Here is a 24,019-nt window from a genome sequence, read left to right on the forward strand (position 1 = left end):
AGAAGGGCCATATGCACCCCGATGTTCATAGTAGCATTGTCCACAATAGCTAAATCGTGGAAGGAGCCGAGATGCCCTTCAACAGGTGACTGGATTAAGAAGATGTGGTCCATATAGACAATGGAATATTACTCAGCTATCAGAAAGAACGATTTCTCAACATTTGCTGCAACATGGACGGCACTGGAGGAGATAATGCTAAGTGAAATAAGTCAAGCAGAGAAAGACAATTATCATATGGTTTCTCTCATCTATGGTACATAAGAACTAGGAAGATTGGTAGGAGAAGAAAGGGATAAAGAAAGAGGGGGTAGGGGCGCCTGGGTGGCTCAGTCGTTAAGCGTCTGCCTTTGGCTCAGGGCATGATCCCGGAGTTCTGGGATCGAGCCCCACATCAGGCTCCTCTGCTGGGAGCCTGCTTCTTCCTCTCCCACTCCCCCTGCTTGTGTTCCTTCTCTTGCTGGCTGTCTCTCTCTGTCAAATAAATAAATAAAATCTTAAAAAAAAAAAAAAAGAAAGGGGAGTGATCAGAAGGGGGAATGAAGCATGAGAGACTATGGACTCTGAGAAACAAACTGAGGGCTTCAGAGGGGAGGGGGGTGGGGGAATGGGATAGGCTGGTGATGGGTAGTAAGGAGGGCACATATTGCATGGTGCATTGGGTGTTATATGCAACTAATGAATCATCGAACTTTACATCAGAAACCAGGGGTGTACTGTATGGTGACTAGCATAAAATAATAAAAAAATATTATTATAAAAAAAAGACAAAAAAAAAAAAAAAAAACCAAGATCACTCCCTGAATTAAAACTCCTTAATGGTGCCTACTTGCTCCTGCTGATCTTACTGGTTTGGGGAGTAGTAGCTCAGTAAATATTTACAGTGTGTTTGAATCCCATCTTCCCTCCTTGGCATGATATTGCCCCCAGTCCTCACCTACTCAAAACTGTATCTGTTCCTGATCTTCGTATTCAAAGTCACTTTTTTTCTAAAAGCTTTCCCTGATCACTGCAATTCTGAAGGCAGTTGCTTCTATCTGCTTGCTTGATCAAGTAGGTTTATAATCTACTCCTCTGTTCTACCCGTAAAGATCATTGTGAGGCTGATATGAGGTGACATGTGTCAGTGCATTTGGTAAATCATAAACCCATGTGTAAATATAGGGCACTACTATTATTAGATAATGTTTCCTTTCTTCCAAGGAAACCCTCACTAGTGGATAAGCAGTCAGGCTAAGTACAATGAACCTTTATGAACATGGGAATGGGAATATTTTTCTCCACGTGGAAGATGCTAAGAGAGCTGGTCTGTTGACCGATGAGGATCCACGTCTCCTGACCTTAAAGAGGGAAACTGGGCACTCTGCATAAAATGTAATCGAGTTGTTAGTCTGTGCTTTAGGTGCACGGGTTTCTTTGGGCTAGTGTGTATGCGTCTTGCTACCCAAAGTGTGGTCCTTAGACGAGCTGTGTTGGCATCACCTAGGAGCTTATTAGAAATGCAGGATCTCAGACCCGACCCTTACCTTCTGAATCTGACTTTGTTTTTTGACAAGATCTGCTGCTTCAGGGCTGGAGTTCATAAAGCCCAAGTGAGGGTAACAGGTGTGTTCCTCTCAAAGTGCCTGATTGTTATCAGGGGAAAAGTTGACCTCGACTTACACGCTTTTTCCATCTCTATCTTGTATGTATTTTGGGGAAGGGATGGAGGGAAATATAAGGACAGCTGGATGTTATAAATTCCACTTCCCAGATTGTAAAATTGAGAAATCATATGATTGGGAACATGCTGTCAGATAAATTTCCAACTACGTTTCTGATACATGAGGAATATTGTTTTATATTATCGTATGTTCAATTGTAGTAAGAAAGCTTAACACGAGATTTACCCCCTTAAAATGTTAAGTGTACTATGCAATATTGTTAACTATAGACCTAACATGGTACAGCAGCTCTCCTTGAACTTATTCATCTTGCAGAACTGAAACTTTATGCCCCTTAAACCATGACTTCCCATTTTCTCCTCCCTCCAGCTGCTAGAAATTACCATTCCACTCTCCTTCTATGAGTTTGGCTATTTAATTTAATTTTATTTTTTAGAGATTTATTTATGTATTTGAGAGAGCGAGAGAGCGTGCACACACGTACACATGTGGGTGCATGAGCAAGGTGGGGGAGAGGCAGAAGAGAGGGAGAATCTCAAGCGGACTCCCCCACAGATCAGGGAACCCGATGCAGGGCTGAATCCCAGGACCGAGATCATGACCTGAGCCAAAATCAAGAGTCAGACACTTAACTTACTTAGCCACCCAGGCATCCCTATGAGTTTGACTATTTTAGATACCAAATATAAGTAGAATCATGCAGTATTTATCTTTCTGTGACTGGCTTATGTCCCTTACATCATGTCCTCCAGCGTCATCCACGTTCTCTCATATGGCATGATTTCCTTTTTTAAAGGCTGAATAGTATCCCACTGCATGAACATACCACATTTTCTTTATCCATTCATCTGTCCATGGACACTAACTTGTTTCCCTATCTTGGCTATTGTGACTAATGCTGCAGTGAACAGGAGAGCACAGATATCTCTTTGAGATCCTGATATCAATTTTGGGGATATATCCCCAAAGTGGGATTGCTGGACCATACGTTAGTTCTATTTCCAATTTTTTGAAGAAACTTCATACTATTTTCCATAAGCAGCTGCACTATTTTGCATCCCTACCAACAGCACACAGGGGTTCTCCTGTGTAGTCCTTTGTGGTCCTTTTTACTTCTCTTCTATCAGGTGTAATAATTCCCCTTTCATTTATAATCTTATTTATTTGATTCTTCTCTCCTTGTATCCCTTAGTCCAGCTAAAGGTTTGTCTGCTTTATCTTTAAAAAAAAAAACAACTTGATTTTGTTGATTTTCTTCTGTTTGTTTTTCTGTTCTCTATTTCATTGATTTCTTCTCTAATCTCTATTATTTATTCTTTCTGTTAACTTTGGGCTTAGTGTTTTTCTTTTTTTCTAGCTCTTTGAGGTTTAAGGTTGGGTTTTGTTTTTAGATCTTTTTTAATGCAGGTGTTTATCACTATAAACTTCCCTCTTAGTTCTCCTTTCGCCGCACCCCCTAAGTTTTTGTATGTTATCCTTTTGTTTTCATTTGTCTCAAGTAACTTCCTGGTTTCCCCTTTGATATCTTTTTTGACGCAATGGTTGTTCAAGAGTGTGTTATTTAATTTCCACATATTTGTGCATTTTCTAGTTTTCCTTCTGTTATTGATTTCTAGTTTCATTCCCCTTTGTTTTTGAAAAGATATTTGGTATGATTTCAATATTCTTACAATTGAAATTAAGGCTCATTTTGTGACCTAACATGTACTCTTTCCCGGAGAATGTTCCATGTGTGATTGAAGAAAATGTGTATTTTACTGCTGTTGAGTGGAATGTTCTATATATTTCTGTTAGGTTCATTTGGTCTAGAGTGCTGCCCAGTCCTCTGTTTCCTTATTGCTCTTCTGTCTGGATATTCTATCCATTATGGAAAGTGGGTTATTGAGGTCTGTTACTATTATTATGTTACTGTCTATTTTTTCCTTCGGATCTGTCAACTTTTGCTTTATTTATTTAGGGGCTCTCTTGTCAGGTGAATATATGTTTATAATTGTTATATTTTCTTGATGAACTGATCCTTTTGTCATTACATAATATCCTTCTTTGCCTCTAGTGACAGTTTTTTACTTAAAGTCTATTTTGTCTGTATAAGTTTGGCCCTCTCTGCTCTTTTATTTTTTTACATTTTTGTGGAATATCTTTATCATCTCTTCACTTTCAGCCTGTTTGTCCTTAAATCTAGAGTGAGTCTGTTGTAAATAGCATATAGTTGGTTCGCTCATTCTCTCCTTTTTTAAAAATTAATTTAGCCATTCTTTTGATTAGGGAGTTTAATTAATTTATGTTCAAGTAATTATTGATATGAAAGGATTTACTATTGACATTTTGCTAATTGTTTTTGTCTGTCATGTAGTTCTTTTGTTTGTTGTTTTTTCTCTTGCTTTCTTCCTTTTGTATTTTGTTGGTTTTTTGTGGTAATATGTTTGCTTTCTTTCTCTTTGTTTATCTATTAGAGGTATTTTTTTGTGGTTTCCATGAGGCTTACATAAAACATTTTATAGTTATGAGTATTTTAAGCATACAACAACATTACTTCTATGGTATATAAAAACTCTACACTTTGACCTCTCCCCCCATATGCTTTATGGTGACAATTTACATCTTTTTATATTGTGTATCCTTTATCAAATATTTGTGGTTATAGTTATTCTTAATGCTAATCTCTAATGACAGTATTACAGTATTGTGTATTCATTTGTATATTTACTTTTACCAGTGAGTTTTATACTTTCATATGTGTTCTTATTGCTGTTTAGTGTCCTTTCGTTTAAACTTGAGGAACTCACTTTAACACTGTGCAAATTACTAACCATGTAATTTAAGCTTAATTTAATTATCGAGGTGAGCATGAAATCAACTATTCTAAAGTGTACAATACAGTGTCATTTATTATACTCACAATGTCATGCAACCATTACCTATATCTAGTTCCAAAACATTTTCATCACCCCCAAAGAAGGACCCATTTACACTCATTAAGCACCCATCCCTCTCCTCCCAGTCCTTGGCAACCCGTCTGCTTTCTGTTTCTATGGATTTATGTATTCTGTTTGTTTCATATTAATGGAATCATACAGTAGGTGACATTTTGTGTCTGGCTGCTTTCACATAGCACACTCTTTTCTTTCTTTTCTTTTTTTTTAGGTTTATCCATGTATCATAATTTCATTCCTTTTTATAATTGAATAATATGCAACATTTTGTTTATCCATTCATCTGTTGGTGGACATTTGAGTGGTGTTCAACTTTTGGTTATTGTGAATAAACTGCTTAACTTTTTGCTCCCACTTTCCTCATCTGCAAAGTGGGAATAGTAATTCCTTAATCTCAGGGTCACTGTGAAGACTGGAACTAGTACAGATCATATGTCTGGCTCACTAAGTAAAAGCTATTGGAATCATTTTTGTGTGTGTGGGATCGGAGAGAAAGAGCTATTAAAACAGGCTTTTGGTTGGTCTGCAGACAAGATGAACATTCTTATTTTTTAAACCCCTAAGGACTTAATCAGTTCCTCTCATCTTGCCCCATCTTCCGGTCCATATTTGGGTTACAAACCTCATTTTTCAGGTCTCCTTACTATTGAAATTATTCATTTGTTTGTTATTATCTTTACCTATCCGCTTTCTTTTTTTCCTCCTAGTTTTGTTCATTCATTTTTTTTCATTCATTCATCCATCCATCAACAATTATCAGTTTCAGTTTTAGATGCTGGATTATAGCAGGAAAAAAAAATTAGACTCAGTCTGAAATGTCTTCCATGGTATTATATTCTGGAGTTGGGGAGAGGAGAGACTAAAAACAAACAAACCATATGCCAGGGAGTGGTATATGCTAAGAAGTAAAACAAAGCAGAGAAATGGGATAGAGAGAATTTGAATTAAGTCCCAGAGTCAAGATGACCCTCTCTGATAATTTAAGTTCAGCAGAGTTCTGAATGAGGACTCGATAGTGCCTTTCTGAATTAAGTCTCCTGTTGAGGGGGAAGAGGGAAGCCACTGGGGCATTGAGCAACATGGCATGAGCTGGCTTTCACGTTGAGTAGATCGCCCTGCCTGCTGCCATGCTATTGACAATTGATAATGCTATTGGCAATTGTCATCTCTGTCTCCTTCCTTGGTTCCTTTCTCTGAGATTTTGCTTCATGAGCCCTTCCTGAGAGTTCACATTCTTGATGAAATCTTTCAGATTCAGCTTTATAAGCTGAGGCCATCCCTTTCTCCTTACTCCATCTCTTAGCTCTTTGGGGAAGAAGGAAAACACCACACAAAAGAAGCTTTCACCGCGGAATTTTCACCATCTCAACAGCCTCAGGTGAAAAGGGTATGTGGCTGGAGGCCACTGCTTCCTTCCTGGTTCGAAGTGAAGACTTCCCTGATCTTTGTCTTCACTGGGGCCTAAGGTGTGAGAATTAGGGAGACTCTTAGAAGTCTTTTCTAGAGCAAGACTACCTTTTTGTCTTTGCCAATGTGCATTTTTCCTGGCTAAATTCAGAAATAGGGAAGGTTATTTTTGGTAACAGAAGTGAAAGATAAACAGATATGCAGTTCTTCTGGGGATTCGGATTTGGGAATTCTATACCCATTTCTCACTTCCCCGAACCCCCTTTCTTTCTCCCAAGGGCATTCCATCCACACTCAGGATAATGTGACATGGTGAAAAGAGCATTGGACTAGGAGCCGGAAGGTCTGAATCTTAGTCTGGATTCATAGTAATTAACCATGGGTTTGTTAGTGGATAGGTGTGTTAAAATTAAAAAAACAAACAGATACTTGCCTTGAAAATTCGCTGAGGAGACAAAACCAGTTAAGTCATACACACAAAACTTAACTTAGCTTATTTTTGCAAGACTAACTTGACCTGGGTCACTTTTTCTTGTGTCTCTAAAAATCATAAGCAAAACGTAAACTGTTTTTCAAGGTTGATATAAGGACCATTGACCAATTCCTCATTATTTAAGAAATTTCTAATATTATAACCAATCACTGTGAAGAATAAAATCACTGTTTTCTCATGATGTAAAGCTGCTTTATAACAATGTACTCTTGAACCTCTTTCCATGTTTTGGTTTGAGTGCTCCTGGTTTGCAAATTGTCTTTTTAGTGATTGCACAATTAACTTTTACTCAGTACTACATCAGTGATTCATTGGTTTTACTTTTGTTATTTCTGAACTTCTGACAGGTGGTAGGACAGAATGAGTGAATAATATGAGCTCTAGAGTCAAACTAGCAAGTTTGAGTGTCTGGCTCCACAAGTTATTGGTTATACGTCATTAGGCAAATTATTTACCTTCTATGTTTCATATCGTCTTCATCTATAAAATAGGAATAATAATTGTACTTACCTTATAGGACTGCTTGAATAGTAAATGGGATAATTGAACTAAAAGCACTTAGAACAGCATCGGGTGTGCAGTAAGGTTTATGGTTAGTATAATTGCTGACAAGTAAATCGTCCAAGTTATGTTCAAGTGCTTGCAATCATATGTGGAATGTCTTATAGATCTGATGATGTTTGGCAGAGGAAAACCGAGGCAAGTGGGTTGGTTTTATTCAATCATATGAAGGATTGTCACATGAAAGAGATACTTGAGTTGCTTAGAAAGTTCTTTGGAGTTTAATTCAAAATAATGGGGAACTTTTAATATAATCAATGGGGCATGAGAATTGAAATGACCATTTTGCAAAGCAGTGAGGAGTCCATCACTGAAAGAGTTTAAACAAAGATGGGCTCTCTGTTTGGATGAGCATAAAAGGAATTCCCTTCTCTAAAACGTGACTGTAAAAAAGTTGGAGGAGACCTTTCTCCCCATAACAACCCAAAAGTTATTTCTCAACCCCCTTTATTCTCTTACTGTTCTTTTGATCAATCCCCTTCCTTAAGGGAATGAATGAGTGTTTACCAAACAGGTATGATGGTGTCAGCGGTGTTCAAGGCTGGTAGAGTCATTTTTTAGATGAGAAAACTGATGTCAAAAGACAATTGCATTGCGCCATAAACAGCCAATGAAAAGGTTCAGATCAGCTAATGACTGGAAATGTGAAAGCTCCCAGGGCACCCCTAAAGCCTGGCGGTAAGAATTACTTAATAATGGGAAACCATGCAAGTCAATGTGGAAAGCTTACTTTATTATTTATTTTTAGAAAGCTTACTTTAAAAAAAAACCCAACATATATGAGTGTTGGTGGAAGTTCTGATATGTTCATACACAACCCCTGACACCTCTGTCAGCTTCTCTGCCTGCCTGCCATTACCACATTTTCTGACTTTAAATAACATGGTATAATTTTGAATCAGATTTCCAGATGTACAACCCTCAATCAGCAATATATGGTCAGAGAACAAAATGGTGAGGTTAAAAGTGTCTACTTAGATATACCTCTTATATCTCAGACCTCTCCCATGCATCTCCTGTCTTTTCCTGCTGTCGTTCCATTGGTTGTCTTAGTCAGTTAGGGAAGCTCTAACAGAGTAACATAGATATCATGGGTAGCTTAAACAGGCAATTTATTTCTCCTGGTTCTGGAAGCGGGGTGTCTGAGATCGGGGTGTCACCATGGTTGGGTTCTGGTGAGAGCTCTCCTCCTTGTTCACAGACAGCTGACTTCTTGTTATATCCCTACATGGCTGAAAGAGGACTGGTTCCCTTCATCTCGTTATAAGGGCACTGATCTCATCATGGGGGATCCCATTCTCATGACTTCATTTAAAGCTACTTACCTCCCAAAGGCCCATCACCAAATACCATCACATTAGAAATTAGGGCTTCAACATATGAATTTGTGGTGATACAAACATTTAGTCCATTGTACTCGTCCACTTACTCTTGCTTCTGGGCCTTTACACTTTATTGTTCCCGTTGTCTGAAACATACTTTCTCTTCCATAGCCACATATCTTTCTTCCCTCCTGCCTTCAGGCCTTTCCTCAAATAGCACTGATTTCTTATCAGTGAGGCCTTCCCAGATCTCCCCATTTAAAATTATCCTCTATGCTCTTCTCTAACCTCTTTTCCTGTTTAATTTTTTTATCAAAACATGTATATCTTCTTTCATAGTTGGAGTTACCCCAGAAGTAGACTTTGTGCCAAGATTTCAAGTATAAGCGGTTTCTTGGAAGGTGCTCCAAAATTACCCTACTCAAGTGGAGAAGAAGCTGGGGTATTTTTACACCAACTTCCATCAGTCATTGGGTGTAGGCTTCTTGGGGATGGAGTATTAATTTCAGTTTCTCCTTAAAGTAGGCAAATAAGCCTTCTGTGATTTTGGAAAAAGTCTCAAAGCAAAGACATGCAGATCTTGGCTCCTGGAATACGAGGAAGCACACCAAAGTGTGCAAAGATGATATGATCTGATATTCAGGGTTATGTGTGCGGCACTAATAATATCTGCTACACAATCTGACATATCATATAATTTATAGGGATATATCATATATATCGTGTGTGTGTGTGTGTGTGTGTGTGTGTATTCCCACTTCCAGAATGGAAGCTCTATGGGGGCAATAATTCTTGTCTGTTTAATTCTCTGCTGAACTTAGAACAATACTTGGCAACCTGGCATATGCTAGTGTTGAAATAATACTTTTGAATGAATTAATGATCTAGATCAGAGACTTTAAACTGTGCACTGTGAACTACTTAGCAGGTCATGCAATTTATTTCATGACCACCAGCAATAAAAAGAGAGAGAAAAGAAGTATATTGCAGGTAGTAAGGGTAAATACTATTTTATAAAATATTGGGCTTCAATACAGTGATTTAACATACATATTATAATTATTAAATTAAAATAAGATGTATAAATTAAATTTATATTGGGTTCTGTAATAAAATGTACTTTTCACTCAGGGTTGTCATTTTTGACAATTACTGATCAATTTCTCATTTTGGAATTGGAATGATACCGAGAAGATTGGCATGGCCCCTGCTCAAGGTTGACATGCAAATTCATGAAGGGTCCCATACTTTTAGAATGCATTTGATCTTAAATGACCATCAACTTAAAATAGGCTGCCATATATATATATATATATATATATATATATATATATCAATATATCAATATATATGAACCTCATAATAACCACAAACCAAACACCTATAATAGAGACACAAAAAACATAGCAATAAACAACACTGAAGAAAACCATCAAACCACAAGGAAAGACCAAGAAAGAAGGAACAGAGAACTACAAAAACAACCAAAAAACAATTAACACAATGGCAATAAATATATACCTCTCAATAATTACTTTAAATGTAAATGAACCAAATGCCACAATCGAAAGACATAGGGTGGTTGAATGGATTAAAAAAAAAAAAAAACCCAGGCCCATCTCTGTGTTGCCTATAACAGACTCACTTCAGATCTAAAAATACACATAGGCTGAGAGTAAAGGGATGGAGAAGAATATTCCATGCAAATGGAAACAAAAAGAAAGCTGGAGTAGCAATAGTCATCTCAAATAATATCAGACTCTAGGATAAAGACTGTAACAAAACAAAGAAGGATATTACATAATGATAAAGGGGTCAATCCAAGAAGAGGATGTAACATTCATACATATTTATGCACCCAAACTAGGAGCACTGAAATGTATAAAGCAAACATTAACAGCCATGAAGAGGGAAGTTGACAGTAATACAATAATAGTGGAGGACTTAAAATCCCCAGTTAATACCAATGGATAGATCATTCAGACAGAGAATTAGTAAGGAAACGTTGGCCTGAAATGACACGTTAGACTAGATGAACTTAATATATACAGGACATTTCATCCAACCACTGCAGAACACACATTCTTTTCAAGTGCACAGGAAACATTTTCCAGGATAGATCACATGTTAGACCACAAAACAAGTCCTAATAAACACAAGAGGATTAAAATCAGATCAATCATCTTCTCTGGGCACAATGGTATGAAACTAGGAATCAATTACAAGATGAAAACTGGAAAAAACACAAACATGTGGAGCCTAAAATAACATGCATCTAAACACACAATGAAGCATTCAAAGAGGAAATCAATGAAGAAATCAAGGAGGAAAATAAAAAATACCTTGAGACAAATTGAGAATGGAAACCCAATTTTCTAAAATCTACAGTTCCAAGAGGAAAGTTCATAATGATACAGGTCCACCTTAAGAACCAAGGAAAGTCTCAAAGAAATAACTTCACACCCAAAGAAACCAAACAAAAACCAAAAATAAACAAACAAAACCCAGTCGGTAGAAGGAAGAAAATAACAAAGAACATAGCAGAAACAAATGAAATAGAGACTAAAAAAATAGAAAAGATCAATGAAACTGAAAGTGGTTCTCTGAAAAGATAAAAAGAAAACGATGAACCTCTAGCCAGACCGTCAAGAAAAGAAAGCAAAAGATCCCAAATAAATAAAATAAAAAATGAAAAAGAAGTTACAACTGATATCACAGGAAAAAAATCATAAGAGATTACAATGAACAATTATACACCAACAAGTTGCAAACCTAAAAGAAATGGATAAATTCCTAGAAACACACAACTTTCCAAGACTGAATCACAAGGAAATAGGAAATCTGAAAAGACTGATTACAAGCAATGAAATTGAATCGGTACTTTAAAAGCTTCTCAAAAACCAAAAGTCCAGGACCAGATAGTACTATAGATGAATTTTATCAAACATTTAAAGAAGAGTTAGTACCTGTCCTCAAATTATTTCAAAAAACTGAAGAGGAAGGAGCACTTCTAAACTCATTTCATGAGACCAGCTTTATCCTGGTAGCAATCAGACAAAGACACCACAAAACAGAAAATCACAGGTCAATATCCCTGGTGAATATAGATGCAAAAATGCTCAACCAAATATTAGCAAACTGAATTTAACAATAGGTTAGAAGGATCACACAGCATGATCAAGTGGGATTTACTCCAAGGTTGCAAGAGGATTCGACATCTGCAAATTATTCAACATGATACACCACAAAAACAAAATGAAGAATAAAAATCATAGGATTATCTAAATAGATGCAGAAAAATCATTTGACAATATTTAGCAAACATTTATGATAAAAACTCTCAACAAAGTGGGTCTAGAAGAAATGAACCTCAGCATAATAAAGGTCACATATAACAAACTCACAACTAGTGTCATCCTCAGTGGTAAAAAACTGAAAGTTTTTCCTCCGAGATCAGGAACAAGATGAGGATGCCCACTCTCACCACTTTTATTCAACATGGTGTGGACATCTTAGTCACAACAATTAGGCAAGAAAAAGAAATGAAAGACATCAAAATTGGAAAGGAAGAAGTAAAACTATCAGTATTTGCAGATGACATGATACTCTAAGTAGAAAACCCTAAAGACTCCATGAAAAAAATATTAGAACAAATAAATGAATTCAGTAAAGTAACAGGATACAAGATTAGCATACAGAAATGTATTGTGTTGCTATACACTAATAATGAGCTATCAGAAATTGAAATTAAGAAAACAATCTCATTTATAATTACAAGTTAAAAAATGGGCAGAAGACATGAATAGACATTTCTCCAAAGCAGACACCCAGATGGCCAACAGACATATGAAAAGATGCTCAACATCACTCATCATCAGGGAAACACAAATCAAAACCATGATGAGATACCACCTCACACCAGTCAGGATGGCTCAAATTAACAAGTCAGGAAACAACAGATGTTGGGGAAGATGCAGAGAAAGGGGAATCCTCTTACACTGTTGGTGGGAATGCAACCTGGTGCAGCCACTCTGGAAAACCAGATGGAGTTTCCTCCAAAAGTTAAAAACAGAACTGCTCCACAGTCCAGCAATTGCACTACTAAGTATTTACCCAAAGGATACAAAAATACTGATGTGAAGGGCTACATGCACCCTGATGTTTACAGCAGCATTATCAACAATAGCCAAACTATGGAAACAGCCCGAGTGTCCATTGACTGATGAATGCATAAAGAAGTTGTAGTATATGTACATGCATATATATAATGGAATGTTACTCAGCCATGAAGAGGAATGAAATCTTGCCATTTGCAACAATGTGGATAACGCTAGAGAGTATTATGCTAAGTGAAATAAGTCAGTCAGAGAAAGGCAAATACTATATGATTTCACTCATATGTGGAATTTAAGAAACAAAACAGGTGAACATGGAGGGTAAAAGAGAAAGAGAGGCAAACCATAAAAGCAACTCTTAAATCTAGAGAACAAACTGAGGGTTGCTGGGGAGGAGGTCAGTAGGGAGATGGGAGAGATGAGTGATGGGTAGTAAGGAGGGCCCTTATTGTGATGAGCACTGGGTATTGGATGCAAATGATGAATCCCTGAATCCTACACCTGAAACTGTTTGTTACCTAACTGCAACTTAAATAAGATTTGGAAGAAAACAAAGAATAAAATATCTGGAATAAATTTAACCAATAAGGTAAAAGACCTGTACTCAGAAAACTGTGACATTGATGAAAGAAATTGAAGACAAATTCTTCATTTAATAAATGGAAATAAGTGAAAATAAATGAAAAGATATACTATGCTAATGGATTGGAAGAATTAATATTGTTAAAATGTCTGTATTACTCAAAGCCATCGATAGATTCAATGCAATCCCCATCAAATTACCAAAGGTATTTTTCACAGAGCTAGAACAAGGAGTGCCAAAATTTGTATGAACCACAGAAGACTCTGAATAGCCAAAGCCCCGTCTTGAGGAAGAACAACAATACTGGAGCTTCCATGCTCCCTGATTTCAAACCATATTACAAAGCTATAGTAATCAAAACAGTATGGTATTTGCATGAAAGCAGAAAATGGAATAGAATAGAGATTCTAGAAATAAACCCACTCATATATAGTCAGTTAATCTATGATAAAGATGGCAAGAATATGCCATGGGGAAAAGACAATCTCTTCAATAAATGATATTGGGAAACCTGGACAGCTACATGCAAAAGACTGAAACTGGACCATTTTTTTTATACTACATACAAAAATAAATTCAAAATGGATTAAAGACTTGAACATAAGACCTGAAACCATGAAATTTCTAGAAGATAAAATAGGTAGTTATCTATGACATTAGTCTAAGCATTATTTATTTATGTATGTATTTGGCTCAGTCTTCTCAGTTAAGGGCAACAAAAGCTAAAATTAGGAAGTGGACTTACATCAAACTAAAAATCTTTTGCACAGTGAAGAGAACCATCAACAAAATGGAAAGGAAACATACTGATTGGGATAAAATGTTTGCAAATCACACATCCAATAAGAGGTTAAGATCCAAAATATATAAAGAACTTACACAACTTAATATATAAAAAACAATCAACGTGATTATGAAATGGGCAGAGGACTTGAATAGAAGACATATAGATGGCCATAGGCCAGTGAAAAGATGCTCAATATCGTTGATCATCAGGGAAATGCAAATCAAAACCACAACGAGACACTACTTCCGACCCAACAGATTGGCTATTATCAGAAAGACAATAAATGTTTGAAAGGATATGGAGAAAAGGGACTCATCATACACTATTGGTAGGAGTGTAAGTTGGTGCAGCCACTATGGGAAACAGTATGGAGTTTCCTCAAAAAACTAAAAATTGAACTACCATTCAATCCAGCAATTCCACTTCTGGGTATTTATCCAAAGAAAACAAAAACACCAATTCAGAGAAGTATAGTCACTTCTATGTTTATTGCAGCATTATTTACAGTAGCCAAGACATGGAAGCAACTGCAACTGTCCACTAACAGATGAAGAGATAAAAAAGATGTGGTGTATACATATCATGGAATATTACTCAGCCATAAAAAAGAATGAAATCTTGCCATTTGTGACAACAGAGATGGACCTAGAGAGTATTCTGCTAAGTGAAATAAGTCAGACAGAGAAAGAAAAATACCATATGATTTTACTTATATGTGGAACCTAAAAGAACAAAACAAAACAGAAACAGACTCATAGATGGAGGAAACAAGCTGATGGTTGCCAGAGAAGAGAGAGGATGAGGGTACAGAGAAAATAGAGGAAGGAGATTAGGAAGTACAAATTCCCACTTATGAAATAATTAAGTCACGGGGCTGTAATGCACAGCACAGGGACCATAGTTAGTGATATTGTAATAACTTGGCATGCCTCGGGCGGGAACTACACTCCCTGTGGGGATCATTTCATAATATACAAACATCAAATTAGGATGATGTACACCTGATGCTAGTGGGATATTCTTCGCAATTCTACTTCAATAAGAAAACACTTCCAACCCACTAGGAAAGCTAAAATAAAAGACAGACAGTAACAAGCATTGATGAGGATGTAGAGAAATTGGAACCCTGTTCAGCACTGCCAATGGGAATGTAAAATGGCGTGGCCAAAAACAGTCTGGCAGTTTCTCAAAATGCTAAACATGGAGTGACTATATGACCCAGCAATTCCGCTCCTGGGTATACACCCGAGACAAGTGAAAACATATGTCCACGCAGTAACTTTTTACATGAATGTTGACAGAGACACTATTTATAATAGCCGTAAAGTGGAGACAACCCAAATGCCTCTCAGCAGATGAACGGATAAACAAAATGCGGTAGAGCCACAAGTGGAATTATTATTTGGCCATAAAAAGGAATGAAGTATTGATACACGCTATAACATGGATGGACTTTGAAAACATTCTGCTAAGTGAAAGGGGCCAAACAAAAAAGGACATATGATTCCATTTATATGAAATGCCCAGAATAGGCAAATTCATAGAGGCAGAAAGTAAATTAGTGGTTGCCAGTGACCGAGGGGAGGGGGAAAATGCGATTGACCGCTAAACGGTACAGTTTCTTTTGGGGTTGATGAAAATGTTCTAAAATTAGATAGTGGTAATGGTTGCACAACTCTGTGAATATACTAGAAAGCACTGAACTGCATACTTTTTAAAAGGGTAAATTTAATGGTGTGTGAATTTTACCTCAATTAATGCTATTATAACAAGAAAAAACTCTTCCCCCCTGTTTTTAGAAACTAAGGGATCAAGGGCCGGAGAAATGAAGGCTTCTCCAAAGTCACAAAACTGGGTCCAGGCCACGCAGGGCCATGACATCATAGCACTGCTGTGAGTCTAGCTTCTATGAGACATTGGCAATTTAGTTTATGGGACAGAAGCCTCCAGCCAGGTCTCCCTCTGAGCCAAAGAAAACCTGATACTTTGTAAATATCTAAGAAGCCAAGTTGTAAACTGTAAGGATCTGGAGTTCTGTGGGTGATGTAGAGAGAAGCCTGGCTCCCAAGCGGTCTCAGTAACAGCATCTACCTGTGAGAGCACCTGCTCTCTGTGCATCGGGACGGCTCTCTTTGCCACGCGCATCTCAGCGGGCAACATCCTGCTTAGGCTTGCCTGGCCTGCAAGCTACCTTCAACACAGTCATAAAAACACGTTGACATTGGGGGGTCCAGTTCCAAGAGATTTTCTTAAGCATTATCTTTATTATCATTTAATTCCTTTTATTTTTTTTTTTGACTTGGAAACAAAAACTTTCTCGGAGCCTGCCCCTCTTCTCGCTTATCATTTCCTCTCTTTTCTTGTACTTCCTACACAGAAAGAGGTAAGTGTAGGACATTTTCCTGGCGTCAGAGCTTCAGGACTGGGCTGTAAGAGAACAGTGATTCCAAGTACTGTCCTCTAGACGGTGTTTGCAGATTTCCTTAACTTATAGTTCTTTGCTAGACCGAAGTAAGGGCTGCAGGGAATGGTGGTACCCATCTGAGCGCAACTCACCTCTGCAGGGCTTTAACCTCAAGTCACAGAGACGTGAACAAAGAAAACACCACTAGTTGGCTGGGAATTTTATGAAACACATTCCCAGCTGCCACCACAGGCACAGTGCACCTCCATTGAAATGCATCTCAAGGGGGGTTGTGGCTCTGGGTAGGGTCTATAGAAACAAAACAAAATGAAACAAAACACCACTAGTTTGCTGGAACCAAAAGAGTCAGGATGAGCCCATTGGGAAGTGAAAATACACTCTCCAAATGCTGTTTTCTTCCAGATCTTATAAACATATTAATTTCAATGTTCATGAGTAGGGAGAAGAGACAGAGAGAGGGAAGATGGGATGGGGGAGAGGGAGAGAGAGCAGACAGAACGGAATGGGAGGGAAGGGACGAGAGGAGAATGGAAGGCCGGGGAGGGCAGGGAGGGGAGGAGAGGAGAGTAGAAGGAATAAGTGTATTTTTTGGTCCTACTGAACTGCCGGTCTGCTATCTTGCTCCTTTGCCACTGGCCTGTGTCAGGCTGGGAACACAGATCCCCTCGGCCACAGGCAGGAACTCCTGGCCCCTGTCTATGTTTATTACAGCCGTCCGTCCACAGGGTCAGCTCTCTTCTGTCCTGAGGCACGTCCTTAGGATGGGGTACTGCGCTGGTAGGAGCAGAGATAGGAAGATCTGGTCGTCCCCCTCTCTGACTAAATCATCAGCTTGCTGGCTGCTAGCTAGAAGGTGGGGAAGACACAAAATCTAGGAAGTTATCGTTTGATCTGCTGTTCCTTCTCTCTCTCTCTCTCTCTCTCTTTTTAATCTTAAGGGAAAGTACACTCTTTCTCTGTCCAACCTAGGGTGCCTCAAACAAGCTGCTTTTTCTTGGAGCGAGCAAAGTCTCCCTGAAGGCTGAGAGGGGCTGAGCCACACAGCTGGGACCCCACTTGGCAGGGGTGGGGGGTGCCAGAGCTGCCGTGGACAGCGGCTTCTCCAGGCTCTTCCAGACCCTCTCCCACACCTGTGGGGCTCCTTCGTTGGCTGGAATCATGAAGCCAACTCTCGCTCCATATGGGAGGAATGGGGTGAGCAGAGGCTGCTGTCTAGAGAAAGAGATGAGCCGGGCAGGTGGCAGGATCGCTTCTCCTTGCCCTCTCTACCCTGTCTCCTGTTAAATTGTTCCAGGGTAGGACCGGCAATTCACAGAACTCCTACGTGCCAGGTTCTCCACGTGGGCAGGGGGTGGCCGCCAAGGCAAACAGCATGCTCGGCTCCCCGGAAAGGCAAACACCGCCGCTCGTTGCTCACATGAGGAAGCAGACCTTTGCACTGTCCACCCGGATGCGTGGCACCCACCCCTCTCCAACTGTACTGGGGAGAAAGTGATTTGTTTTTCTGTAGTTGTGCTCCTTGCCCTCTGTCATTCAGCTGTAAACCGGAAGTCGATCAACGATCTCAGGCCAAGTGGAAATTCTTCCTTTGCTTGAGTCACTTGGTTTATTGTCTTCTTGAATTAAAAAGGCCGCAGGACCTTGGACATCATATGATTTTACACTCTTACTGGAAGTGAGGTTGTTCTCAAAATTGTCCTGATGTTTGCTCCTCCGATAAACACCTTTCTTAAGAGGAGGCTACCTCCGTTTTCATCAACTACACAAATCTTCCAGGAAATAATACTTTTGGTGGTGTTAAATCTCTATTCATGCTATTGCAATTTGAGCCAATCACACAGTGCAGGTTTTTATGCTGATACAAGGTCATTTCATTTATACATAAAACAGAGACCATAAAGGGCAACATTAGTAATGGAATTGAGTGCCACTCATATACTTTTTTTCAAAAGTTGGGAGATTTTGTATTATAAAATTTTTGTATTATTTTAATTTTTTAATTAATAATGAACACACAATGTTATATTAGTTTCAGGTGTACAACATATTGGTCGAACAATTCCATACATTGCTCAGTGCTCACCACAATAAGTGTAGTCCCCACCTGTCACCATACGTTGTTACAATATTATTGATTGCATCCTCTATGTTGTATTCTCATCTCCAGGACTTACTTATTTTATAGCTGGATGTTTGTACCTCTTAATCCTCTTCATCTATGTAATGCGTTCTTGACACTCCCCTCTGGTGACCACCACTTTGTTCTCTGTATTTATGAGTCTGTTGGTTTTGGGGTTTTTTTTAGATTCACATACAGGTGAAATCATAGAGTGTTTGTGTTCTCTGACTTATTTTACTTAACATAATACCCTCTAGATCCATCCATGTTGTCACAAAAGGCAAGATTTCATTCTTTTTTGGTGCTGAGTAATATTCCAGTGAGTACATATACCACATCTTTTTTATCCATTCCGTGTTTATGGACACTTGGGCTGCTATCATATCTTGGCTACTGCGAATAATGCTGCAATAAATATAGGGGTGCATGAATCTTTTCAAATTAGTGTTTTCATTTTCTTTGGGTAAATGCCCAGTAGTGGAATGACTAGATCACATAGTATTTAAAAATTGGGAGATTTTACCATAAAATGTATATTCACAGCTTTTCTTGAAAAAAAAAAAAATACTGTCTGTCTCCACAGGGGCTCCCATTCCCACCTGTCAATGGTCACTTGTACTGAGTGGTGGTTTCTCTGTGACATGGTGCTCGCTCCCAGCCACAGGCTGGTGGTTATTTATTATTTCACTTGCATTGTTGTTTTTCCTAGACCAATATTTTTCTTTGTCTAGTTTGCTACAAGTGACAAAGTAAACATTAAACTGATAGAGCCCTGTGTTTCTAGGGGAACACATGGAAAGAGTCTAATGGTTAAAAGGAAGGTGGTTTTTATATCCAGACTCATTTCACTTGTTCATGTCGCCTTCTGACTGCTGTGTGAATTTGTGACTGTGACACCTTGTATATTCATTTCCAGCACTGCGCACATTTTGAAAGACCAATTCAGTTGTTATAGCTTGTCTTCGCTGCTACTTCCATCCTCTATCTCATGCCCTGTATGACACCTCAAAGAAACGAATAGGAAATGACTCAAGAATGTCAGAGACCAACTGATCAAAGGTAAGCAGTAAAATTCACCATGGTCATTAGCAAAGGGCAAATATAAAATTTAGAAATAATAGGAGATGTGTGTTTTTCCCTTTTTGCTGACTGGTTAGAGAAGCAAGGTGACTATATTTTGAAAAATCACTATTAGGTCTATCAGAGACTTACTTTTCATCACACATGGGTATAATTTGCATTAATTTTCTTCAGAACCACATGTAAGATTCTGCACAGATGCTAACTAGGAATATCCTCCATTTCCACAAAAGCTTCAAATTAGAGATTTTAGGAAAGATTTGAGGTAGAAGACAGGTTCCAGTACAAAGCCTCGAGATATCAAATTCAGAAACCAAATTTATTCCTGTTGGTCAAAAGCCAACAGAAGATAGAAGACTGGAATGCAGATAAAGTGATATTGAAAAAGGTGGATCTTTCATTAAATGTTTCCAGTTCCAGGAGAATTTCGTAAATCCCTAAAGTCCTGCAGACCACCCCCTGCAGTAAATCTTCAGGACCCATAGTCCCTTCTTACCACTTGCCCTGGTAAATAGCACCTTAGTGAGCAAAACACATCAACATTAGGCAACTGCTTAATGGTGTGACTCATCCAGAATGAGACATGGAAAAAAACGCAGTTTTTAAGAGAGATAAGCCGAGAGGAAATGAACAGTGTGGGCAGGGACTTCAGAAAGGAGGGAGCTTAGGACCTCAAGAATGGAATTAATCTGTTCAGGATTTCAAGGGAGAGTTATTTTGCCAGAATTTATATGCAAGTTGGCAAGAGAGAAACAGGGTCCAGGGAAAGTTTGAGAGGGAGCAGCTAAAAGGGGTATACTTTCAAGATTTTAGGGAGAGAAAGAAATCTTCATAGACAATTATTTAACATTTGCTGTATTTTCCTTATCTGTCATTCTGTGCATGTGCGTATGTATCTATAGCTGTATCCTCGAACTTCACTGTGCCTTATCTCTCATTCGCGTTTGTATATTTATCTTTTTGGAACTATTTGACACAAAGTCGCAGACAGCACAAGACTAAATCCCCAAACGCTTTAGCATGCAGCATCTAAGAACACAGACATTCTTCTGTATAACCACAAAAGTATAAAATTTAACAGCGAGACAATAATCTTATCTAATATACAGTCCAGACTCAAATTTCCAAAATTGTCCCCAAACGTCCTGTATAGCTTGTGTTTTTCCCAGATCAGGATTCATTTAAGGATCATGTTTTGCATTTGATTGTCATTTGTCTTTAATCTTTATTCTGGAGCAATCATCCTGCGTTCCGTGACATTGACATTTTTAATGAGTCCATACTAGTAGTCTTGCGTCTTCCTGTATTTTTTAACTTAACTGTGCGTGTGTGTGTGTGTGTGCACACGCATGCATACGTCTGCTTTGATTGCACTAACAGATCTCATTATTTAGGAGCACAGGCTCTGAAACCAGGTAGTTGGAATCATAGATTCACATACCAGTTTTAGGATCTTATACAAGTTATGTAACCTCTCTGTGCCTCAGTCACATCTCAACAATAGGCATAAAATGGGTATAATCGTTACAGGAATATTTAGAATGTTACCAAGCACATACTAGTGGCTAGCTATTGTTTTTATTAGAGAATACATTCTACTTTAATCTTATAGTAGGCGGGAGAATTTCATGTGATTTTGGATATGTCTCAGTTACAAATGACCTGAAAGTAATTTATTCTCGATTTAGAATAGTAATAAATATAACAGTATATACTGACCTCTTTTTAAGATAAAACTACGTAGCGTCTAATTACTATAGCTAATGGTTCAGATTTAAGATAATGCCAACGTTATATGGTTAATTATAACACTGGCTAATACAGAAAGGTTAATTGTGTGGTCTTGGGAGTAAAAATTTCTTGATTTGCCACCCAGCTTGGCTACTCATGACTACTTAATTGAGCAAATCACTTATCTCTCTGAACTGTCATTTCTTCAGTTGCTAAATGGAGATAATTACAACTATTGGACAGACATGTTTCTAAACTCCAGGTTCCTTTCCTGGCAGCCAGCAAGCCCTTTCAAATGCTTGCTTTCAGAGTATTAGTGTGAAGTCTTCACTGGAATGAAAAAATCCACTCATTAACTTGCTTTTAGTAGATGTTACCAATGCCCAATAAAATTACTAAAAATTACTCAACATTGGTGATTTTGTGACAGTCCTAGCACAAATTTATTTTATATTAGCTAGACCATCCTATCTCCGTTATACATTCTAAAGGATCTGGACCCTCTTTAGGCGATATCCATAAATCTGTGCCTCACAGGGTCAAAGCCCTTGAAGATTTGCATTTATTTGTGGAGGTTGTTCTGTTTCATTCTGTCACTAGTATAAGTTGGTAAACATTTCAAAGAGAGACAAGACAGTATTTGGAAAGAACATGTGCTGTGGAGAGAGAGAGCCTGGCATCATCCCTTACTAGGTGGCTGGTAGTGGGAAAATAACTCAACACTTTTGTGCCCTAATTTCCTTTTTCGTGAGAAAGTATATAAACAACAGTGCCTAAAACCTAGTGACCACATTCTATTAATGCTTCCCTCCCTCCCTGGCTTCCTCCCTCCCTCCCTGTCTTCCTCCTTCCCTCCCTGCTTTTCTTCTTTCCTTTCATCTTTCTTGTCTTCCCTTTCTCTCTCTCCTTCTTCTCCCTTCTTGGGTACAGGAGCCAATGCTAAGTACATAAGTTAAGACGAGGTCCAGGGAAATATTTTTAGAGACTTTTTAAGAAAGATCCCACCCATCCCCTCTGATGCCTTGAAAAATACCGCATGTGTCCTACATGTATCTCTGACCTTGGAGCCAGGGCTTCGTGTGCACCTGTGCCAGGGAAGTACCTACCTTTCTTTTTTTGTTTTCAAGATTTTATTGATGTATTTGAGAGAGAGCGCAAGCATGACCGGCGAGAGGGTAGGGGGGCAAAGGGAAAGGGAGAAGCAGTCTCCCTGCCTAATGGATCCCAGGACCCCATCCCAGGACCCCGGAGTCATGACCTGAGCCAAAGGCAGACACTTAACCGACTGAGCCCCCAGGCGCCCCATGGATGTATCTACCTTTCTACATGGCAATGTTAGGGTCGCTGGAAAACTCCATCTCTCGCACAAGCTAGCTGGAGATTGACATTCTTTTTTTTTTTTTCTTCCAAAGTCTAATTTTAACAAACTCACAAGAAGTTGCAAAAATTGTGTAGAGGGGTCTGGTGTATCCTAGCTCCAATTTCCCCCACTGGTTATATTTTACATAACCAGAGCACAATCCTGGAGCTTGACATTCTGTATTAGAAAAGATCACCTTTCGTTCCTCAGTGAGACAAAGACATACGATGCCAGCCTCTTTGGAAATGGGAAAATAATGACTTAAATATTGCAGTTTTCAACAGAAAACAGGCACAGGATGCCTGAGTGGGCGAGAGACAGCACAGAGAAGAGCTGAGACTGCCACCTCCTCTTCAAACCTCATCAGAAGCGAGGGAGGCAAGAAACTACTCCACTGCTCTGAGGATTCCACTGAGGGCCATCTTGGCGGATTTGTTTGAGAAGCGAGCTTACGTGTGGTGCAGTGTGGTCTGTGGTGAGGTTAGAGGGGAAGCTTTCGGCTGTGTCAGTCTCAGGACATTTTCATACTCTTTAAAGTATTGAGAACCCCCCGAAAGCTTATATTTCTGTATGAAGATATTTACCATCTTAGAAATTAAAAATAAAAATATATAAAAATGTGAGGTATTAATTCCTCTGGAAACAAAAATATATTCCCTAAGAGATACACTGTTTTTTATATAAAAAATTATATTCCCCCAACAAAACCATTGTGTGAGAAGTAACATCGTTTTATATTTTTGCAAGTTTCTTTTACATCTTGGAATAATAGAAAATAGCTGGAGTTTATATCCGCCTCTGCATTCACTTTGTTTTGATATGTTGTTTTGAAGTACATGAAGAAAAGCTGGCTATATATATATATATACACACACATATATATGAATATATATATACACACATATATATATGAATATATATATACACATATATATATGAATATATATACACACATATATATATGAATATATATACACACATATATATGAATATATATATACACATATATATATGAATATATATATACACACATATATATGAATATATATATTTGAAAGAGATGTTTTAGTATTTTTAAATATTTTAAATATTTTATTTTATTTTATTTAGACTTTATTTATTTGACAGAGAGAGAGCACAAGCAGGGGGAGCAGGAGAGGAAGAGGGAGAAGCAGACATCTGGCTGAGCAGGGAGCTGGACATGGGGCTTGATCCCAGGACCCAGAGATCATGACCTGAGCCAAAGGCAGATGCTTAACCCACTGAGTCACCCAGGAACCACTAATATTTTAAAAATTTTAAATAGCCTATTCAGGTAATTAAGGATGTAGTTCTTTGCTATTGCACTGAAACTCAACAAGTAGTCGTTCCTTCGAAGTTAGTTGTTCCGTGGAATCTAATCTAAAACCATACCAGTAAACTTTTGGGAGTCTGTCGCA

At 38.3% G+C, this 24,019-nt stretch overlaps 1 non-coding gene across 1 annotated transcript; it reads left to right on the top strand.

Annotated features, from left to right (window-relative positions):
* Positions 1-9,524: 9,524 nt before the first annotated feature.
* LOC113260973 (U6 spliceosomal RNA) lies at positions 9,525-9,632 on the top strand. Its single transcript, XR_003318198.2, has one exon. It is a non-coding gene; the product is annotated as a U6 spliceosomal RNA (small nuclear RNA).
* Positions 9,633-24,019: the final 14,387 nt, after the last annotated feature.

Source organism: Ursus arctos, unplaced genomic scaffold, assembly GCF_023065955.2.
Source record: "Ursus arctos isolate Adak ecotype North America unplaced genomic scaffold, UrsArc2.0 scaffold_15, whole genome shotgun sequence".
Classification (NCBI taxonomy): domain Eukaryota; kingdom Metazoa; phylum Chordata; class Mammalia; order Carnivora; family Ursidae; genus Ursus; species Ursus arctos.